Here is a 15868-nt window from a genome sequence, read left to right as displayed (position 1 = left end):
TAAGCACTTCTTAGTCTCCTCTGTGGATAGGTTATAGCAGATGAGATTGTCTGGTGCTGTTCGTTCTTGGGTTGGCCACATTCTCATGGGCAGAGCTCACTGATCCTTTCTCTACTAGCTCCTGTCTGGAATGTAGATGTAATCTCTAGCACTCCGGAATTCTTTTTGTAGATATGAAATCATAGCTCCTATGATTAGAAGAGCAGGGCTGTAAATTAGAAGGATTTTGACTCTGATGAACTATAGCAATATGTCGAACATATTATATAACAAACTACCCTGAAAGTCTATAGCTTAACCAAGTCGTTTACTGAGCTCTGTTCGTGCACTCTGATAATTTGGACTGAGCTGAGCTAGGTGACTCTGTATTAATTGAACTTAATTCTGTTCACTGGATCTTTAGCAGCTAGGTTGATGATAGTTAGCTGTACTTTGACGGCCTGGTTGCAATAGCAGAGATAATAGGGACTTTCTGCTAAGATCTGTCTCCCAGCAATGAAGAGAATAAACTAGCAAAGAAAGTTCATTGGGACTTACCCATCATCACTCTGTCACATGTCATTGCCACACGACCGACCTGGAATTATAGGGTGCAGAAATATTCTTCTCCCTTAATAAGAAAATAGACCCCTTGTCTGATTTAAGCCATGATTTTCATTGTACTGTGTTACCAAGAGTTCACAAAACTCCTCACAGATACAAACACTTTAAGAAGTCAGATACATGCTCTGTTTCTGAGGAATGAGTTGAGACCATTTGAAAATGAAATTGTCCTTGTCGTAACCTTTCATTCTAACCTAAAATGCAATGAATGAATATTAATATACATACTTTCCCCCACCACTACAACAATTCATGATACAAACAGAACAAGTTGATTTCTGCTATGGCATGAAATAGCCTTTTTGTTATATCTTCAGTCAGAAAGAAGGGAAACAAATAAGAGTACACTAGTCTGAAAGGAATTTGAGGCTAATGTAATAAAAGGAGTCATTGTCATTTAGAAAGCATGAGGAGTGGGCAAACAGCAAGTAAGACTCAAGTAAAACATGATGGTGGCACTTTTAAAAGGTAGTTGTGACTTTAAGGGGCCTCTCCGAGGAAAAACTTATCTCATGACATTGAGTATGTCCACTCTGAAATCAGCATAAAACCTAGAATTGTTCAAAAAATTAAATCTCAATAGAATGTCTGATAACAAATAATCATACATGCAATCTACCAGTATGTATGTATGTGTTTATAAGGAGTATATTGACACACATTACAACTAAATACAAGCAAAAGTTTTAGAACCTAAAAATGCCACTATAAATTCAGAATTTTTAGAAAGGTCAAATTGTATTTACTGGCATAGCCTATCATCTCTGAAGTGTGGTTTTCATGTAGTGGTCTTCCTGAGTCTAGCATACAAGAAATTTCACCTTAGGAATGCATTAAAGCTTAGAAATTAGCTTGTATATATTCAACACATCAGTGATTAGATAACCTTATAGTAAAAATGGTTCTGTATTTAAAAACTGTGTCTTCTGAATAAAAATGAAGAGCTCAAAGTATAAAATATACAATGGCAGGCAAAATATAGCAAACTTATGAAGCCACTGGATGCCCAAAACACCAAAGAACTTTTATATCTTTGGCAAATGAGAAGCTAGATTTCTAAAGCTGTGTGGTACCAAAATGCTTCCTGTGTTGTATAATGCTTGTATAAAGTATGATTTAAGGGCTGGAGAGATGGCTCAGTGGTTAAGAGCACTTACTGCTCTTCCAGAGGTCATGAGTTCAAATCCCAGTAACCACATGAGAATGCCCTCTTCTGGTGTATCTGAAGACAGCTACAGTGTACTTCTACATAAAATAAATAAATAATTCTTTTAAAAATATGCTTTAAAATATTGACATTTATTAAAGATCTTTTATTAATGCACTTAAATATTTATTGCACATCTACTCTTGAGAAGGCCATTGGGTTTTTTGATGACCCTGCCCTTGTGGAACTCTTAGTCAAGGTAAACAATAAAAAATAAACAAATGAGTAAATTGTACAATATATGAGAACTTAAGAAGCAAAAAGCAAAAGAAAAGCAAGGTAACATGAGAAGGGACTAGACATGCATAGAATCAGTAGGCTGTTTAAATAAAGGTATTTAAAATGGGTCCCTTAGCCAGACCTGGGAATTAGGCAAGACAGTCATAGATATGTGTGAGGTGAGATGTCATCTGAACCACTGCCAAGAGATTTGACCAAAGCCATCATTTGTGCATTCCACCACTCTGGGTAAGGTTCTCTATAAAGGGAACATGGTTCATACCCACTCCACAACATTTCAACTCCCATGTTTAGGGGCTGATACTACCCTGTCATGCTAATCTACAAAAACTTCTTGAAGTACTCAAACCACATGAGCCTATGTAATATCTCTTGAAATTCATCTTTATTTATTTAGTATGCAATTAAATCTAAGCCCAAATCAGTGCGTTTCCCATCAATCACCTTGATTGCGTCCAGAGTGCTCTCACCCCCTTGGGAATTACAGAGAATAATACCAAAGTATCAGCTCTCTACTTGAGCTATATTTACAAAAGATAATCTTTTAACCATCATTGTGCTGTTTCTATGAACTTAAAATTGAATTTACCTCATAGGCTATGGGGTCCTTTTTAGCTTACACTAATTGCCAGCTATAGTTGCCTTGAAGCATGGTCAAGGTATAGTAAATTTGGAGACTGAACTCTATTTCAATATTTTATTCTCTGAAGGAACTAGTTAATTTGCTTTTCTCAATAGATAATCAATCCATCATTACACATGCAAACATGCCTCCTGCTGCTGACCTTCTACTGCCAGCTGTCTCTTATCCATTAATGAAATTCTACTGATGAAGAGAGTGCCTAGAGCTGTGTATGAACAGCACCCCAACAGAGAAGCAAAATCCCGCTTCTCCTCTCTGCTCTGCTTGAAAGTCTCAACATCAAGATGAAGGTCTAGAGTTGTCTGTCATGGACTTAGCCCTAATGAAAAGCAGGAGCTTTTCCTGAATCTGTGCTTTATCTACTGGAGCTAAAGGATAAAAGATAGCTTGTGTCTTCATTATTTCAAGATACAAATGGGTTGTGGGTGGCTACATATTCATGTTCTTTCATGTGTCATCCAGTGTTGAGTGTTGAAAAGGATTGAATTGAAATATTTAGCAATCCAATATCAAAAATCTCCCTCATTACTCTTCACCTGGCTTGCCGAATCATTTTTCTACATCAATTCAAAGTATAAAAACAGAGTACAGTCTTTTAGAACACCTACATTATTTTTATTCTAGTAATGATACCAGGACCTTAGAAGCTAATAGTACTCAGAAAGTAACATTTCTTTCTCACTGTCTTGGATGAAAAACTAATTTAGCTTTACAAAATAAGGTGTGCTAGGTATCATGCCTGCTAAGTGACATTGACAGTAAAAATAAAAATGTTTCGCATATGAAAGTAATATAGACAAGTGATGTTAGAGTTTTATCATCCTTCTAACAAGGGCAGCTATATCTAACAAATGTCGAATAAAATGAATGAGTATATATTTAGTGAAACATGTAAAAATCTTCTGCTCTAAGGAATGTGTCTGGAAGAATGTCAGCACAGAGGCTGATTGGTTTGAACTTCAATGGTTAGACTGTTATAAGAACAGAACCTAATTACAAATTATCTTAGGCAATCTTTAGCTACCTTAAGTGAGAACGTATTGTCCATCTTTGTATGCAACCTAACATCCTTATGACTATTTGGTGAATCCTTTGGAAAGCATGTATAGACACCTAGCTTCCTCCATCCCAAAAGCTAAGGATGTTGCCAGACATCATCTGAGGTCTATAGCAGAGATTCCCATGCTTTGCTCACCCCACCTACCTACCTGATGTACCAACCAGTGTATCTTAAAAGTGCTCAGTTGATGACTTTCTCTGTTCTGTTGTAGGGAGCAAATAAATTCATGAGTGAGTGTGTATGCTTCACATGAGCATGGCCATGTGATAAATGCCCTAGATACATGGAAGGGGCAAAGCCTTCCCCAGATGAGACTCAGAGGGAATGGCAAAGCCTTCTTCTCATCCGTGTGTGAGTGTTGACAGTACATGCAGAAAAGGTCAACCATAGCTTTCTCCTGATGAATGCTTAGGGCTAGAAGATCGTTCTCTTACAGGGACAGCTCCTCCCAAGATTAGCTAAACCTGCCTTCTTGTTTTCTGCATGTAATAATTCCACCACCTTGTTTGTATGTAATAACCTTGCCTCCAGCTACATGCAGTAACCACACCTCCATGTTTAACTGTTTATAATAAACATGTTGAGCTTCCGGGATGCTGCAACTTTACCTGGAGCCAATGTGTGACATACCATTGCTATAAGGACTTTACAAAACTGTGACTGCATGGGACTATGAAATTTGGGGTAGCCTACACCCATGATCCTGAGGTGTGCTCACTTATATTAGGCTCCAGAATAAACTCTCTCTATCAGATGAGATGAGAGCTGTGCTTCTGCACTGATGCTGTACAGATGCAAAGTTACAACAACGTGATTCTGAGAGGAGCATCTCGTGGGGCACCAACTCCTTTTCCCATTATCATTGATTCTTAGTTTTCATGTTAACGTCAGCTATGCTCTTTGAATCCTGTATCTCCATGCCCTTCTTAGCCCATGAAAACATTTCTGTAGCCACAAAGAGGCAGGACTACCCAGTTAGTCATACCAATTTAGGATATCATGAAATTACAGGGGTGCTTAAAGATTAACTAGAGACAGAATTCAAAGGTAGAACTACTTGGAGGAAATATATTAGCTAAAACTTTGGCCTGAAAATATGTGCAGAATTTGATCCTTTTCATGATATGATAATCAAGAAAGCATTCTTTTGAGGTTGGGGGAGGGGGGATAGTACCTCATGAATCCAGATGGATTTCAAAGGTTCAATGTTATCTCCCACAGAATGTAAGAGTTTTACATGCTAATTGACTGTCATGGTACCTATTATGGTTGGCAGCAAGACCCAGACACAGTCTGTCTGTTCATGTAGCCAAAAAACAAATTACCCATAGAGAATTTGTGCCACCATTCAGAGTGGTTGTCGTTCATACCGTAACAAGGAAAACCCAACTAATGCCTTTGTTGTACTCCTCAAGGAGGGCAACAGTTCATCTTTTGTAATATTTCTTTGACTTTGTTTGTGAGGAATGGAGATGTAATGCAATGTAAAGCTCTTGCCTAGGAAGCTCAAGGTCTAGGGTTTAGTCTCCAGCACTCAAAAACAAAAGTAGTATTGTATTTAAAGTAGGCACCATTACTTTACGTTTTTAATATGTCTTTAGTTGAAATGGAATCACATCCCTTTTCCCTTTCCTCCATTTGCATCACCACCATCTGCAACACCACACTTAAAATTTCTGGAAATGGTGGGGGTGGGGATGAGTGCAAAATGAAACCTAAGCTTCTGTATAGATCTCGAACCTTTAATTATATTCCTCTGTCGTAGTCAGGGTTTTTATTGCTGCGATGAAACACCCCAACCATAAGCAACATGGAAATGGATGGATTCATTTCAGCTTACAACTCTCAGGTCCCACTCCACTCCTTAGAGAAATCAGGGCAGGAAAATGGAGGCAGGAGCTGATGCAGAGGCTGTGGAAGAGTGCCACTTACTCCATTGTTCCTCCAGGCTTGTTTATCCTGCTTTCTTATAGCACCCAGGACCACAGCCAGGTCTGGTGGAATGGCTGGTGGAATGGGCTCTCTCACATCAATCATTAACCAAGACCATCCACCACAGACATGCCTACAGACTAACTAGTCTTGTGGCAACATCCCTCTCTTCTGGTTTGTGTCAAGTTGACATATCACTAACCCTCATATCTGTAGACACTTCAAAACTGTACCATCAACCTCAGGGAAGTCAAAATAGGTTGATTAAAAGAACAAAAGTGTTCATAATTTTGGTCTTCAATTGTACCCTAAGCTCAGCTCATTACATCCCAGTATGAGACCCTAATCCAGTCAGAAAAAAGTCCTCATTGTGCTGGTACACTATATTCATCTGTTTATGATTTGGAAAACATCTTTTTGACTGCCCCAAACCTACTGAGATAGGATTTTTAAAAAAATCATGGCTCTGATTATAAGAACCTCACGTAGTCACATCATGCTGTATAGCAAAAATGTGGTTAGGGTAATGATGCTGAGAGGCAGAAACTACAGTGGCTTAGCTAGACTAACCCGGTATAATCACAAGTGTTCTGACTAGTGAAACAGAGACAAGAGGAAGCAGAGAGCTGTATACACCAAAGGGCAGTTCGGAGCTACGGGCTCACTGGCTTGAGATAGGAGGATCCCCCAGGAAATCTAGCAGCCCCTAGAAGGAGCAACTGATAAATTGCAACCCTAAAGGCTTCTGGATATCAGCACAGTTTAGATCTTGACCATCAGAACTGTAATAAATTAATTTAATTTAAGTCACTAAGTTTGTATAATTAGTCACATTAACAATAAGGAATGCCTGCCTTCATGGTTCCGCTCCAGCCCCTTCTACTTAGAACTTCTACTTAAACTCACCAACCCACCTTGAAGTTTCCTAAAAGTTACCATTGTCTGTTTTGAGTTTTACCATTTGTTGGGAAAACAAAGAGGGATTCAGTGGGAGCTGGGGTTGGAGGGATAAGGAGTGAAAACAGAGAGAGGCTATGACCAAACTACATTACCTAGATTTATGAAATTGTAAAATAATAACTAAATGAAAGCTATCTGTGATAGTATTCAAACTCCACATTGTTGAACAAGTGGTAAGTGAGGCTGAAGGGGTGCACAGCAGTGAACACACAATAAATGAAACCATTGAGGGTTCACCATATGCAATTGAAAAAAAACTGTGCCTTTTGCTTATTTTTATCCTGTTTAGGAATATGTTGCTTACAATACAAAAACCCTATTCTTTGTTCTCTTCTGAATATCTTTCATTAGTTTTTATTGATTTTGATGGAGGTAGGCGTTTGAAACTTATTCTCCTATTAATAATGATACACATATTCCAGGCTCATTTGTAGCACATTGAATTAACTTGGTGCACCTATAGAAAAATAGATTAATAAACTTTGTATCTTTACTTTTTGTTCAACCCTTAATTTTAATGATGATTCTTAAATGCTTTAACCTCCCTTGTAGCTTAGTGGAAAAGAAAGAATATGGAGAAAGTGGACCTGTTTAGAAAGGTTCTTTAGAGCAACTCCTGTTTCATGGATACACCAGCAATCCAGTTTAGTAGAGCTGGGATAACAAACACAAATCAACAGTGGTGACGCTACCTAACCAAGACAACCAGGGCCTCAGCCTCTGCCCGAGTCAGCGGGAGGGACCTGGAGCATAAGCCAGCCAAGCTCAGCTGCCATCACTGTCCATCAAGTCCCTTTTGTGCTGTCTCCAAACATCACATATTTTCCACAGGTTTTGCCTCAGCACATGAGTCTGTCTCAGCTGACATCACTCTGCCAATCAGCCCAAGTCAGAAGACGTGGCAAGAAACTGCGGCACACCCCCAGAAGTTGTTTGGTGTGTTCCTCTTTATGGATTCCCTATGGAATGCTGCTCAACTAGGCAATGTAAGGCAGACCAAGACGTGTGTCATTAGTGAAGAATCCTTCCTCACAATTCTTGCTTTAGCAGAACATCCTTTCTCCTGTGTCTGCCTCAGCTAAACTTTCCTTCATGAGTCTGCTTTAGCCTTTCACCTGTGTCCACTTCAGGAAAATAGTTCTTCGTGTGTTTGCCCCAGCAAAACATCATCCACCTGACCTTCCAAAGAACCCTTAAGTTTCCTCTACAAAACTTGTATAAGCTTGTCATTTCTGAAGGCTCTATTATGCTCAATGAATCAAAGTGTCTAACTTGGGTACAATATCACCATTTTTTGATCAATGTCTTTTCATGTCTAATTTTAAGGTTAAATAGTGTGAATCCATCAACCTGTTCTCACCTCTCATTTCTCTTGCTCCTTTTATCCCCTTTATATTTTAAAGAAATTTTAAACTCTACTATAACCAGGATAAAGATCCTTTCAATTCCTATTATGTTGAAAGTGTCCTTTGTAACCATGACTATGTGTTGGATTTTACAGGACTTTTCCTTCAAAACAGACATTCAAATTTGTATTTATTTTACTTATTATTTGGAAGGTGTGGTTTGTTCTTGTTTTTTTTTTTTCAAATTCTTGAGACGCATCATTGAGTCATTTATTTGACTTTATTTCTGCTCTTTCTGCTCTTTCGGTTTGGTTTGATTTGGGAAGTTGGGTTTTGGGGAGAGTTGTAGCTACTTAAGATTATAAACTCCTCCTTAATGCTTTTAATATGTCACAGGGGTTTTAGTTTCAGGAATATTTTTATTTCTTCCTTGATTTTGTTCCTTTTCCATTCATCATTCAGCAATGAATTGCTTAATCTCCATGAGTCTACAAACTTATTAAAGATATATCTTTGAGTGTCCCAAAAGATGGGACCACTGGTCAGCTGCTATGGACTAGATTCTCCACCGGTTGGGGACAATCTGGTCACCTTGCTGCCCAATCCAGACCTGGAGCCACCACAGCACGAGTGTCAAGCGCTGACAGAAGCCCATGGGTGGAGGAAAGACCTCTGCGACTGGCTGATTGACCCCTGCTAAAAGCCAAGGACCTTGTCCACAGACGGGAACAGTTCTCTTCATGAATGAAGGTCAGAGATAAGTGGGTGCTGCCATGGTGGACAACACGATGTCATCTGGGATGGCTGAACTTCTACCCTCCCAGCACATCAGCACTGCAGATGCCTTTACCTTCTCTTGGATGCCCTGGTGAAGCCAACAACTGCAAGAGACGGCCTCGATAGTCATCAAGAAGATACTGGAAGAAATCTTCCCCCCGTCTGGAGTGCCCAAGGTAATCTGGTCAGACAACGGCCCTACTTTCGTTGCCAAGGTAAGCCAGGGTGTGGCCAAGTATTAGAGGTCGATTGGAAATTACATTGTATCTACAGACCTCAAAGTTCAGGACAGGTAGAGTAAATAAATAAAACTTTAAAAGAGAACCTGACCAAATTAAATTGACCATGGAGACTGGCGCAGACTGGGTGACACTCCTTCCCTCTTGCTCCCTTCAGAGCAAGAAATACCCCTTCCAGATTCAGCCTTACCCGCTTTGAGATCTTATATGGGGTCTCAGCTCCCCTGACTGTATTAGATGATGTTACTGAACCAACATGTCATAGTCCCATAGTAATAATGATTTGTGTGCCAGGCTAAAAGACCTACAGGTGATACAGAAAGAAATCTGCTCACAGCTGACAGCAGCCTATGCCCCGGAGACCCCTGAGACATCCCATCAGTTCCAGGTTGCAGCGACACTGAGCCCAGACATTCGAGCCTCGCTGGAAAGGACTGTACCTGGTGCTGCTGACCACCCTGACAGCTGTCAATTCTCAGCCCTCACCAGCCGTGTACTAGCTGTTGGGGCTGAGAGCTGGGACCTAGAGGGAAATTCAGTCATGTTTGTCCTGGGTTCTATCAAGATAGGTGTGGGATAGGCTTGATTTCCATTACAAATGATGTAACATTGCATATGTTAGTACTCTTAACACTTCTTGGGACTGTGCCTCAGGGATCACAGTCTGTATAAGCTTAGAAGTTCTAAAAGCTAGTCATGACCCTGGTGTATAGGCTTGGATAGTGTCCAGATTAGAATCCTCATGTTAAGACAACAATACCAAGCTGTTATGCTAGATGAAGCTGAGTTCTCCATGAAGTTCTAAGATTAGAACTATTAACAAAAATGGAGAAGGGAATGTAGAACTAGAGTTTTAAAAAGGTTACTCATTGTCCGAGTCCGGATGTGCAGGGCCGGATGTGCCTGACGGAGAGCCAGAGATAGGACTTGCCAAACCAGCTATCAGCCCCAAGGACATTGATCATCTGTAGCCACCCCCTCCCCTTCCTTCACTCCCCTGAGTGAGATGATCCACCCTACCTGCCTGCCGAGCTGCTAGAGAGCTCATACTCCTTGCTGATGTAATTTCGAGCCAAAAGTAACTGTGCACCATTTGAATTGACCAATCATGTGTAACCGCGCGAATGCCCCTAACCTCCCCTATATAAACCCCCAAGTTTAGAGGCTCGGGGTCGATTCCTCTGTCTCCTGTGTGGGATACGTATCGACCCGGGATCCCGCTAATAGGGATCTCATTAATAAAAGCTACCTCTTGCTGTTAAAAAAAAAAAAAAAAAGATATATCTTTGGCATTTGGGTGAAATATTCTGTAAAAAGAAACTGCTAGGTCCATTTGGTATGTCGAATATTCTGAGGTTTTTTCATTTATTTATTTTTCTAGCCAGATGACCTATCTACTAGGGAAAGCAGAGTATTAAAATTGCCTATTATTTGGTATGTATTAATTTATGTATTAATTCCATCAGTTTGCTTTTTTTTATTTTGGTCATGATTTCTTTTTTGTTTTGTTTTGTTTCGGTTTTTGTTTTTTGGTTTTGTTTTCTTTTTTACATTTTTATTAAACTGGGTATTTATTATTTACATTTCAAATGTTATTCCCTTTCCCGGTTTCCTGTCCATTAGCCTCCTAACCCCTCCTCCTCCCCCATAAGGGTGTCCCCCACCATGCAACCATCCTTACCGCCTCCCCCCCACATTCCCCTGCACTGGGAGTCCTACCTTGGCAGGACCAAGGGCTTCCCCTTCTACCGGTGCCCCAACAAGGCTATTCTCTGCTACATATGCAGTTGGAGCCCAGGGTCAGTCCATGTGTAGTCTTTGGGTAGTGGTTTATTCCCTGGAAGATCTGGTTGGTTGGCATTGTTGTTCTTATGGGGTTGCAAGCTCCTTTAGCTCTTTCAGTCCTCTCTCTAATTCCTCCAACGGGGGTCCTGTTCTCAGTTCAGTGGTTTGCTGCTAGCATTTGCCTTTGTATTTGACATGTTCTGGCTGTGTCTCTCAGGAGAGATCTATATCCAGTTCCTGTCAACATGCGCCTCCTAGCTTCATCCATTTTATCTAGTTTTTGTGGCTGTATATATATGGGCCATATGTGGGGCAGGATCTGACTGGCCATTCCTTCAGTCTCTGCTCTAAACTTTGCCTCCCTATCTCTCCATATCCTATGGACATTTTTGTTCCCCTTTTAAAGAAGGAGTGAAGCATCCACATTTTGGTCATCCTTCTTGAGTTTCATGTGGTCTGCACATTGCATCTTGGGTAATTCGAGCATTTGGGCTAATATCCGCTTATCAATAAGTGCATACCATTGGGTCTACCAGTGTTTGATGTATATATGTTTGGAATGTTAATATTTTTCTGATTGATTAATCCTAAGATTAGAAAGAAGTACTCTTCATTGTCACTTCTGATGAGTTTTAATCTGGAGTCTATTTTATCAGATAATAGGGTGGCAACGCCCACTTGCTCCTTGATTGCATTTGCTTGGAATACTTTTTCCCATTCTCTCACTTCAAAGTGCTGCTTATCTTTAAAGCCAAGATGTAATTCTTAAGACAAAAGACTGGAATTTGTTTCTTGACACATTCAGCTGGCATGTGCCTTTTGATTATAGAGTTGAGTTCAGTAATATTTATAGCTGTTGTTGAAAGATATGTGTAAATTGCAGTCTTTGGTATTTTTGCTGGTTTATTTTTCATTAAATTATCACTTTTGTTGTCTTTCTAGAGTGTGATAATTCCTCTCTTCAGGTTGAAATACTGGTTCCAATATTCTTTTTAGTAGTTTTGATGATCATGAATTTTTAAAGGTTATCTCTGTAATGGAAGTTTTTTCTTTCTCCAATTATGCCTAGTCATTTTGGTCAGTATAGTTGTCTAGATTGGTGATAGTCCACTTCTCAAACTTGGAGTGCATCACTCTAGGCTCTTCTAACCTTCAGAGTTCCCATCGAGAAATCAGCTGTTATTCTGCTGTTTTTCCTTTGTATGTGATTTTTTTTCTCTTGAAGCTTTTTATATCTCTTCTTTGTTCTGTACATTTATTATTTTGACTATGATATACCATAGAGTGTTTCTTTCTTGTTCTTTGGTTTTGTTTGCTTGGTTTTGGTTTTGGTTTTGGTTTTGGTTTTGGTTTTGGTTTTGGTTTTGGAAGACAGGGTTTCTTTGCACAGCCCTGACTATTTTGAAACTAGCTCTGTAGATGAGGTTAGTGTTGAACTCAGAGACACCACCACTCAGTCTTCTTCCTTGTTCTTTTCTAGTTGTGGTTCAGTGTACTTCTTGTATCTGTATGGGTGTGTCTTCCCTTAGTTTGAGAGAGTTTTCTTCTGTAATCTCATTAACGATCTGGTCTATGCAACTAAGTAGAATTCTCTTTTATGCCTATAACACAAAGATTTGGTCTCTTAATGATGTCTCAAATTTCCTGAACAGTTCTACACTGTGGGTTTTTCTTAAATTTGCTTTCATTTTCTTCATTTTTCAATTTTTATTCTTTCAAGATTCTCTACTTTTTGAGTGCTCTAGTCAATCTTCTGTTTTACTCAAAACCACAAACCTAGTTCCAGATGTACCCCATGAGAGAACCATCTTTCCCCACTTAGACTCATTCCCTTGGTTCATTCTGCTTGTAAGGCTTTCTCAAGTTTTAAGTTGGGATATTGAATTGTTCAATTCCATCTTCAGTTCAGCTTGTATTCTATTCAATGTTCTATCTTTTTTATGATGATTTGAATAAAAAATGACCCCCATAGGAAATGGCACTATTAGAAGACGTTGTCTTGTTGGACTAAGTGTGGCCTTATGGAAGAAGTGTGTCACTCAGGTGAGCTTTGGGATTTCAGAAACTCAAGCCAGGCCCAGTCTCAGTCAGAGTCTCTCTCTCTCTCTCTCTCTCTCTCTCTCTCTCTCTCTCTCTCTCTCTCTCCCTCTCTCTCTCTCTCTCCTGCCTACAGATCCAGATGTAGAAATCTGTTACCTCTCTAGCACCATGTTTGAGTGCTGCCATGCTTCCCACCATGAAGATGATGGACTAAACCTCTAAAATGTAAGCCAACCACAATTAAATGCTTTCCTTTATAAGAGTTGCTATAGTCCTAGTATCTCTTCACAGAAACAGGACATTAACTAAGACATCTTTACTGAGTTCAAGTTTCAAGTCTGGAATTATCTTCATTATTTCATTCAAGTGTATTTTTATTTTCTTGGATATCACTCAAACATTTATTGTTATCTGCTTGAAGTTGAATAAAGTATTTCTTCAGGTATTCTTTAAATTCCTTGAGTTCTTTGATAAAGTTTATGGTTTTTCTTTTAAATTCTGTGCCCTGATGTGTACCTAAGTAGCTCTTATTAGAGAACTTATCATTCGTGTTGGTGTTTGCTTGCTTGCGTTTTATGTACGTATGTGGATTTGTCACTTTGGCTGTGAGTCTGATATGGTAATCTGGCCTTCTTTAGATTGCACAAGTACAGGATATACTTGAGATAGGCCAGATGAATCTGGTAGATGATCAGTTTAATTGGACTAGCAGAAAAAAATGACACTCAAATCATGGATATAGAGGTAGGCCAGGCATAGGGGATAATCAAATGAAGAGAAGGCATGGCCACCTGTCTGGAGCTAAGTTTGTGGGTTTTCAGATGGCAGTGGCAAGGTAGAAGTAGAGAAGGCAAAGAGAAGTGACTTGCTCAGCATATGTGCCTATGCTCTTAACCACTGAGTAAACTTTCTAGTCACCTATAGTGAATATGTTAGAATGAAACTGATTATTCTGTCAAACCAAAATTTAAGAAAATAATTTTTTCTTTAAGTGGTGCTTTGAGAATATATATAGTATTGGCAATGTGGGGAGTTATTCAAAACTGACTCGAGGTAAGATTCATGTCTTATCTTTTTCCTATTTGATCTCTTTCACAAGAGGATGCTAAAGATCTCATCTTTAAAGATTATACTCATTATAGAGAGACATTCTATTTATGAACACAACATTAATGCAGTTTGTGATTCTCTCCATAGATTATTTTGTACTTTCATGATAAGCACAGTAATGTAAGATACAGAATTCTGTACCATGCAGTTTTTGTTTGTTTTCAGCATATCTTTATGAATTTCTTTAAGAAGAAACATTGGGCCTGACTTTTTTCCAATGAAGCTCATCACCCCTATATAAATATACCTTGTACACACCAGGGACATAGTTCACCTAGTGGTGAGAACACATTCCAAGTGTTCTGGTTTCCATTTAATCTACACTCTATATTTAACTTTATAACAATAATGTATTTTGTAAGATGCCATTTTCTTTATGTTGAACTATATCTTGATGAGATCATAACTATACTGTTAACAGAAGGTCTGGATGCCTCTCCACTAAATATAATGCAATATAACTTACCTTCTTTGATTTCTGGAAAGAATGAGCTTATAAGTAAAATTCATAGTGATATTTTAAATAAAATGAGCACCAAAGAAGTTTTATATCTTGATTGTTTTTGGTCCAAAGGATGACAAAATTTAAGAGAACTGTTTCTTATAGGGAGCAGGGGGCATGGTGCATGATGGTTTTAATAAGAGAGGCTACCTCATAGACTTATTTTAGTGTTTGGTCCTACTTTGTGGAACTGTTTGGGAAGGATTAGGAGGTATGGCCCTGTTGGATGAGTTCTGTCACAGGGGGGCTTTGAGTTATCAAAATTCCACACCAATCTCAGTCTAGCTCTCTCTGCCAACTGCTTGTTGATCAGATTGTAAACCTCTCAACTACTGCTTTAGTTGCCTGCCGCTATACTCCCCAACATAAACTTATTAACTCATTCTCTGAAACTGTAAGCAAGTCCCCAATTAAATGATATATTTTACAAGCTAATATTGTGGTGATGTTTCTTCACAGCAAAAGAAAAGTAACTAAGACATTGTGGTACATGAGCATAATCTTAGGATTGACAGTGTTAAGGAAAGCTAAGACAAGAGAATTGTGGGTTTGTGGTTAATCTAGAATATCCTAGTCTGGTCTACATAGTAAGACTCAGTCTCAACAGGAAAATAATAGGGAAAGAAAGAAATACTTCACACACACACACACACACACACACACACACACACACACACTTTCTCAAATAATTCTCAAAGGCCAAGTCTTCATGCATCTCCACTTAGAACTGGCTGTGATAAGGGGGTTTCCTGTGGTTCTGTTTATCACAATCCATCCCGAGCATTCAATACTCAGGGGATTTCTGCTTTTAAAATATACTCCCTCCACAAGGATAGAATATAAGCTATTGGGATGTTTTCTTCAACATTTACTGATAAAAATTTAAATGCAAGTAAGCATGATAGAAACACTTCATTGGTTCCAGTTGACACAAGAGAATGACTGAAATTAACCTTCTCCTGTCCACACTTTGATAAAATTAGGGACAATCAGAGGCAGAGAGGAAAGAGGGTCTACTTGTCAAAGCCAAAGTGAAGGAGGCAAGACAATGGGAAATGATCCCCCAACACAGTAAGAGTCGGGTGCAGAGACACTTCACTCACATCTCTAATGACCTGGAACGTAACTCAGGAAGTCGTCAGCTTCGCCTGCCTGAACTACAGTACTCCTTTTGGACTTGTTTCAGTAAAAACTCCAGTGTGTCTGGTGACAGACATGGGAGAGAAAAAAATATCCCTAGAAGTTTTGTGTGAATTTTTTCATTCAGTCCACATTGACTGGTTTAGAAACCAATTAAAATTTAAATGGTGAAATGGTTACTTATTAAAATATAATAGTAGCAATAACCATGAGAAGCAAAACTAAAATACATAAAATCATGTCATGGCATATCCTGCATGTTATCATTTTAATCACTTTGCCTT

The sequence above is a fragment of the Rattus rattus genome, chromosome 3 (assembly GCF_011064425.1).
Source record: "Rattus rattus isolate New Zealand chromosome 3, Rrattus_CSIRO_v1, whole genome shotgun sequence".
Taxonomy (NCBI): domain Eukaryota; kingdom Metazoa; phylum Chordata; class Mammalia; order Rodentia; family Muridae; genus Rattus; species Rattus rattus.
The sequence above is the reverse complement of the archived record's forward strand: the minus strand, read 5'-3'. Positions refer to the sequence as shown.